This window comes from Limulus polyphemus, unplaced genomic scaffold (assembly GCF_000517525.1).
Source record: "Limulus polyphemus unplaced genomic scaffold, Limulus_polyphemus-2.1.2 Scaffold336, whole genome shotgun sequence".
Lineage (NCBI taxonomy): Eukaryota > Metazoa > Arthropoda > Merostomata > Xiphosura > Limulidae > Limulus > Limulus polyphemus.
The window spans coordinates 541,734-548,747 of record NW_013665946.1 but is presented as its reverse complement, the minus strand read 5'-3'; the positions used below and the strand labels follow the sequence as shown (position 1 = coordinate 548,747).

At 30.6% G+C, this 7,014-nt stretch overlaps 1 long non-coding RNA gene across 1 annotated transcript; it reads left to right on the top strand.

Annotated features, from left to right (window-relative positions):
• Window positions 1–704: 704 nt before the first annotated feature.
• LOC106457479 lies at window positions 705–6,444 on the top strand. Its single transcript, XR_002610175.1, has 2 exons — window positions 705–887; window positions 6,003–6,444. It is a non-coding gene; the product is annotated as an uncharacterized LOC106457479 (long non-coding RNA).
• The last annotated feature ends 570 nt before the right edge of the window (window positions 6,445–7,014 follow it).

The following is a 7,014-nucleotide window of genomic DNA, read 5'->3' as shown; positions in this document are numbered from 1 at the left end:
TGAAGATATAGACGGACAATTGAGTCAAACGCGGTAGTAAGTGAAGTGCGTAAATCATTCGTTGAGAATTATAGCGTATGTTTAAGTTAAAGGGACTGTGGAAATTAATTGTATTGCAAAGTTGAATTGAGAAAGAATAAACTAGTTTTATTTGAGAAAGGACTTGTATCGCTGAAGTTCTTCGGAAAGAATTTTTACGAGTAATTAACTAACGACCAGAGACGTAACACTATTTTACTAATATCGTAGCCCTCATCTCTGTCTAGCCCTAGTTTAAAGCTACCATTACAGTCCGAGTTAATAGCCCTTGCTAACATCCTAACCCCTGCCTTGTTTAAGTGTAAGCCATCCATTCCGAAAATATTAACTTTCTCATTAAAATTATCCCACAAATCTAACCAGGCTATTTGCTCATCGCCACATACTGATCTAAGTCTGGCATTCAATCCTAGTGACCTACTTGCTTCTCATCCCACAATTTATTCCATTTTTTGTATTTGTGATATGAAAAGACAAAATACCTTTGTTCATGTTATATGAGCCAAACATTAAAAAACTAAGTTTAAAAAAGATAATAAGTTCATCTAAATATTTAGAATTTGTTTTGAGAAACCTTTAGTAAATTCTAATTTGTTTTTAATCTACTTATTGTGGCAATATGACACAAAATGACTCTAGGTTATGTTTACGTTCTTCGCATCTTTGCTACTCGCATTACTGGGAAACTTATACATCGACACCGAGAATCCTGAGAGCGTAAGCAAAGGCCATATAACTCTTGATATACCGTCATATACGGTCGTTACGTTGTTCAGAAGAGCGTGAAAACTTGTGTTTAAGTAAGACCTTCCAACGTAGTCTGATAGTTTTTGCAGTCTTCTTACGTAGTAAGTATAACGTCTTAGATACTAAGAACGTAAATCGTGTGTACAGTTCTAAAAGTGAACATTACATTTGCACTGTTTTTGGCCATTTTTTCAATCAGAAATGATGTTGTTGATAAGGGCATAGCGTGAGTCACGTGTGCCACTAACTTAAAATGACTAAGGTTTGATGTTACCGGCTGCCTGGGTTTTGTATATATCGAGGTAGCTAACTTTTGGCAGAGATTCCTGAGTAACAGCAGTATGTTTGATTGAATTTTGTACACTTAACTGAAATGTTAACTTAAACTAAAGGTTATATGAAACTGTAAGAAAGATTGAGCAAGGTGATGTAACGTCTTTTGTTCAATTAACTTCTTAAGTGATTATCTGATCAAGGTCACCATTCACTCGTCACAATAACCAAATATCAAAATCAAATTAAAATATCGTTTTACATTCGCATGCATATCCAACAAATGTCTAATTATCAAGTAAACCATTCAATGAATTATAAGAACTAATTTTGTTTAAGAACAAGTTTCCATCTTGGTTTTTAAAAATTATACTTATTAATGTTACTCATAATATTAAACACTGTTTTTTTTTTCAAGCTTTATTTTCAACCTCACAAAAAGGCCACCTAAAGCAAGATTATCCAAATTCCTGACAGTTTTGATTACCTAAATTAAGTTCACCTTTAGAGCTTATATGCTTCAGTAAAAAACTTTTAGGGCCTGGCCTAGTGGTGAGTGTGCCTAGCAGACTGTAAATATTAGTAGGTCATGGTACCTGTCCTACTCAAAAATGCTCCCTACACTTTAGGCCCATAGGTGCACAGTAAGAGTGGTTGTCAAATATTATTTACTGGACAAGGATAACCTGAGAGTTGGTGGTGCCTTTCTTTTCATCTTATCAGTTAAAAGTTAAGAATGGCTTATTCAGATAACCCTTGTGTAGCTTTACAAACAAATTCTAAACATCCAAACAAACCTTTTTTAAACCTCTCCCTAGTATTCTAACAGCCCATTTCTAAGTTTTAAGAATATTAAAATTGCATACTATTCTGAATGAGTCTTCACAACTCTGAGAAAAGGTTATGATATCCCTCTTAAACTTAAAGTTCACTATTTCTATAAAGAATACAAAGAAATTGAGTGTGCCCCTTTTACTCAATAACATTGTAGTATGAATGAGGCATTTTCTTTACTTACAGCTTCAATGTTCAAATCTAAGATTTTCTGTGTGTTATATTTGATAGTGTTGTTGGTATGTTCTGCGTAGTTATGAACCAGCAAAAGTAAGACATTGTTAGCATTTGACACCACAATGATATTCTTCGAACCATCTCATCAGTTACTGCCTGTAAAACTTGGTAAGATATTATAATATTGGCTTCTTCCTGTTTGTTGCTCAGGTCTTGACATTTTATTACATTTCCTTCAAAAATCTGGAATGGCACAGGACATTTTCTGATGGTAATAAAAAATTTGGACAGAACTTCCTCTGATGATGAGCAATTTATTGTTTGTCTTGTTTTCTTTTTGCACTAATACTTTAAAGTTAATATCAATTATCTGTTTTCATTTCTGTAAAACATTCAAAGCAATCTTCTGTTGAGCTACATAATACATGCTCCTTTCAGTTTGCCTTATTTTATAGGGCTTCTTTAAAGGACATAAAAATGATTTAATACAGATACTTGTGAACAAATATGACACATTTCCATAGCAACCATGTATTACAGAATGAATGATACTCTAAAGATATATTTTAAAGGCATTAAATTACACCTTATTGCATTTAAATTGGTATTCTTATTTTAAGGAAAAACAAAATGTTAAAGATGAAAGAAAACCTCATTTTTTAGAAAAATTTAACAAATTCTCAGTGGTACAATTAAAAGTTTATAGTACTCACAAAATGAATTTCTGTGAGCTTGCTACAGGTTATCTCACTGATGCTTGTAATCAGCTTTCAATCTATTATTTAATAGATCTCCTGTATTTAATACTTAAATACCTAAAGCTATAATATTGTAAGTACTAGGTCTTAAAAGTTCTTTACCAGTGGCATTATTAACCATATCATTGTCAGAAATAGACAACATCTAAACTATGACCCTTCCTAATAGTTCCAGTAACAAACTTTGTATAAGAAATTCATCCTTTGCTGGAACATTAAGTATTTTTATTATGTACAAACAATTACATTAATTTTTAGCAGGACATTATTTGCAGTTTTGCCACAGAAGACATTCATCTTTTACATTAGGTACTTTTGCTGCAGAAAGTGTTCATTCTTGATGGTGACATCAGAAATTGTTTTTTTATAGAGAGTGTGGATCTTTAATAGTGACTTTTGGTACTTATGTTGGAATATTTTCTTAAGTAGTGGCTCTAGAAGGGGTGCTGCCCTATCTACTTGTTGTTAAGTTCTGTTCTTAGTTGTCAGGAGAGATTCACAAATATTTAGGTGGTTGCAGGTGAACTTGGGCACTTATTCTCTGTGCATTAATCACAGTTATGACTGCGGTTCCAGGGGCAGCTTGCCACCCCCTGTTCCCGACCATAAGGACTATCTCCTTATTTTATAAATTTACATGTAATTCTCTCATTGTACGTGTTTTTTAAATAATATTTGTTCATTTCATATTTTTTTTGTATACCAAAATTATTTGTATTTTCTTGTTACCCCTTATTTACAATCCATTTTCTGCAAGCCATAATCCATAATGTTCATGTTAGTACCTTGACAAGCTGACAGATGGCAGTAGAGATTAGGTGTAAAAAGGTATAGAAATGGATAAATATTCGATAAAACATTGGTGAGTGTTTAGAGTGAAAATGATAATTTACATATCACTGATGAGGAGGAGGAAAAGAAGTGGCAGAGAATTTGGAATACATAGGGAAGTATTCCTTTAAATATACTGACGTTTTAGTATTGTTACTTCCGTAATGAAGTGTTTCATGTTAAGTTTCAGAATGTACAATTGCATTTGTTAGTATTATTCATCATTCTGAAAAGGATAACTTCAAACATAAGTATGTGCAATATATACATATATAATATGCTTATGTGGTTTAAAATATGCAATCAGATGTAATAACCATGAAATAATATATTAATTTACTGGATTGTAGATGTGTAAGACAAACTGTCTGCTTGTGATTGTGTATATTCCACTTTTTTCATCATTGTTTCAAGGCTCATTTGTAGTTCAAAAATACATTGCAAGTTTGTGGAAGGAGAGGTAGTTTTTATCTCCCTATATGCTAAAAACCTGTGAGCTTTGTGCCTCGACTATGCTGGAGTCAATGGTTGGGTTTCAGACACCCCAGCCTAAACCTTTTTGCACCCCAGATAAATTCTAATGAAGTAGTTTAGAACTCTAACCTTCCCGACTTTTTTTCCTTCTACTAAATACTGAGAATTTTGGATTACTACACTTTATATAGGTGCTGGAGCTTTGTAATCCCTAGTGTTTAAAATAGTACAACAAAGAGAATGTCATTGTATGATAAAGTTGTATTTATGTCACTAATTTTTTTTTCAAGTATGCTAAATTAATATAAAATAATATAATTCCAACCCTGCCTTAATGGAATATAGCAAGACAAAGCTAAGGGAATGTTCTTATTTTTACAAGGAATAATGATGTATTATCTCTTGTGATTTGTTTGCATAAACTTAGAGGTTACATTCCCAACTTCTTGTATGTAACACTTGTTGGAAAGTCCTGTCATTTAATAGAAATGAATATTTTTTTCCATGAAAACAGTATTTTTGTTTCTGAGGGAAATCATCTAAAGGCCAAATTCTTTATATGTAACTTTTCTTCAACCCTGCTGTCAAGAGTAAATTATTTTGTGATTTAGTTTTTCAGAGTAATAAAAATTCCAAAATAAAAGTTTATTTTTGTCAGCTGATTATGCTTTGATATTCTATGTTCATGTAGAATGTTTTGACAAAATTACTAAATATTTTAAAATGTATTTCAAACAAAAAGTTTTATATTTTATAAAGAGTAATCTGGGCATTAAATTAAAATTGTAATACCTTTAAAGCTATGCAAATCAATATTAAAACTTTTTTCATACACAGCCATCATCATACAAAAATGTTTTACCTTTTTTCTTCAACTTTTAGATAATGTAAAAATTAATCAGCCTCAGGCATTTTACTATAAACATCTTAAGAAGTATGTTAGTTCTTACTGAATCTGTAAGAAAGTTTTAAATAATTAAAGGTAAAAAAGAAATTAGAGAATAGTTAGGACATCATTAAAAATGCACAAAAACACACCCAAAAAAGATATAACCAAAAAAAAGGATTTAGTGGAGAACAGAAATAGCACAAGAAAATTTAACCAGAAAGCTAGTGTGTACAGGACAAGTAAACAAAATAAAAATTGGCCCAAAACATTTTAGTGTTGTGAACAAGTATAAAAAACCTTTTAAAACATTTACCAGTTCTACTTCTGAAAAACTACTATTAGGTTTTATGTGCCTGTATCAAAATGAAAGTGATTGATTATAGCTCTTTGTTGCCTAATAGAAGTATTTCTAAAAGTGATTAATGATTAGTGTAATACTTGTATATTTATAAATCTAATTCATGTATTTCTAAAAGTGATTAATGATTAGTGTAGTACTTGTATATTTATAAATCTAATTCATGTATTTCCAAAAGTGATTAATGATTAGTGTAGTACTTGTATATTTATAAATCTAATTCATGTATTTCTAAAAGTGATTAATGATTAGTGTAATACTTGTATATTTATAAATCTAATTCATGTAGGGATGAACTTTTGTATTTCAATATAAAAAATTAGCACTAAAGTATTTAAAATTACTTGAAAAATCAAAAGTATTTAAGATTTATTGAAAAAAAATGAAATAGTCAAATTGAAATTCATGATGATGACATTTCAATGTATTGGAAAATAAAGATAGAAAAAAATGCTATGTCAAAGTAATGAATAGCTATAACAAAAAATATATCTAAAAGTATTTAATCTTCTTTGGAGTAAATACTGAATTATCCTTGTAAACCATGTTTGGCTCCTTTTTTAGTTTGTAAAAGCATCTATTGGTTTAGTTCAACAATAATTATTCTGTATTTTACCAACAGGAAACACAAGTTTCAAGCTACAAGTGTTGTCAGTAAATCATGCTTCCTGCTTTTCTGGCTGCATTACGAATATATGCACCATATATAACGTTTCCATTTGCTTTAGTAATTGGTTTTGTTGGCTACAACGTTGAAGGCTTATTTTCAGACAGGCGTACTCCTTACAAGAAATTAAGCATTGAAGAGGAACGGGAAGAGAGGAGATTACATGATTTAGAAGGAAAGGATACAACATCAGTCGATAGCTTAAAAGCTCGAACATTTGTTCCTAAGACCATTTTTGAAAAAAATGTGTCACCATCCCTACAAGAGAAACACAATTGAAATAGGCTTAAAAACAATTTTTAAATGTTGTTACTGCATCTTATGGTATGAACAATGTTAAAAGAAATTGAATTTTTGCAACTATAGCAAATCATATAAATAGTTTTGATTGTATAAATCTGTAGCTGTTACTTTTTTTTTCTTGTAGAGATTAGTTAGAGAAAATAAAAGTAGAAGACATTCTTCAAAAATAGCACAATAATATAAGAAATTAACATTATATCATAAAAACATTGTTTGGTGTTTCACTGCCATTTATGAGTTAAAAGACAGATTGTAACTCTTTCATTTAAGTCATGCATATAAGAAATTTATTAGTAGGCAATTATCGAAAGATCCATTCATGCTTTTAAAAAGAGGACTTGAAAGACAGAGCAGCATTAATAGTAGCAGTTTTTGTTATTAGTTCTATGATTTTTTAAAGATAGTATCACAATGTTTCCTGGTGTTTTCTTTCTCAAGTTATATCTTTATTAAGAGATTACAACTGCCCAGAAACATAACCTTATTGCAAGTAAATAGGTGCAAAATGTAAGCTACTTTTTGGAATTGTTTTACTTCATAATATACTCTGATTCTGTGGAAAACATGTACCTATATATATATATATATATATATATATGTGTGTGTGTGTGTGTGTGTGTGTGTGTGTGTGTGTGTATATATCTATCTGTCTCGTACCGTACAC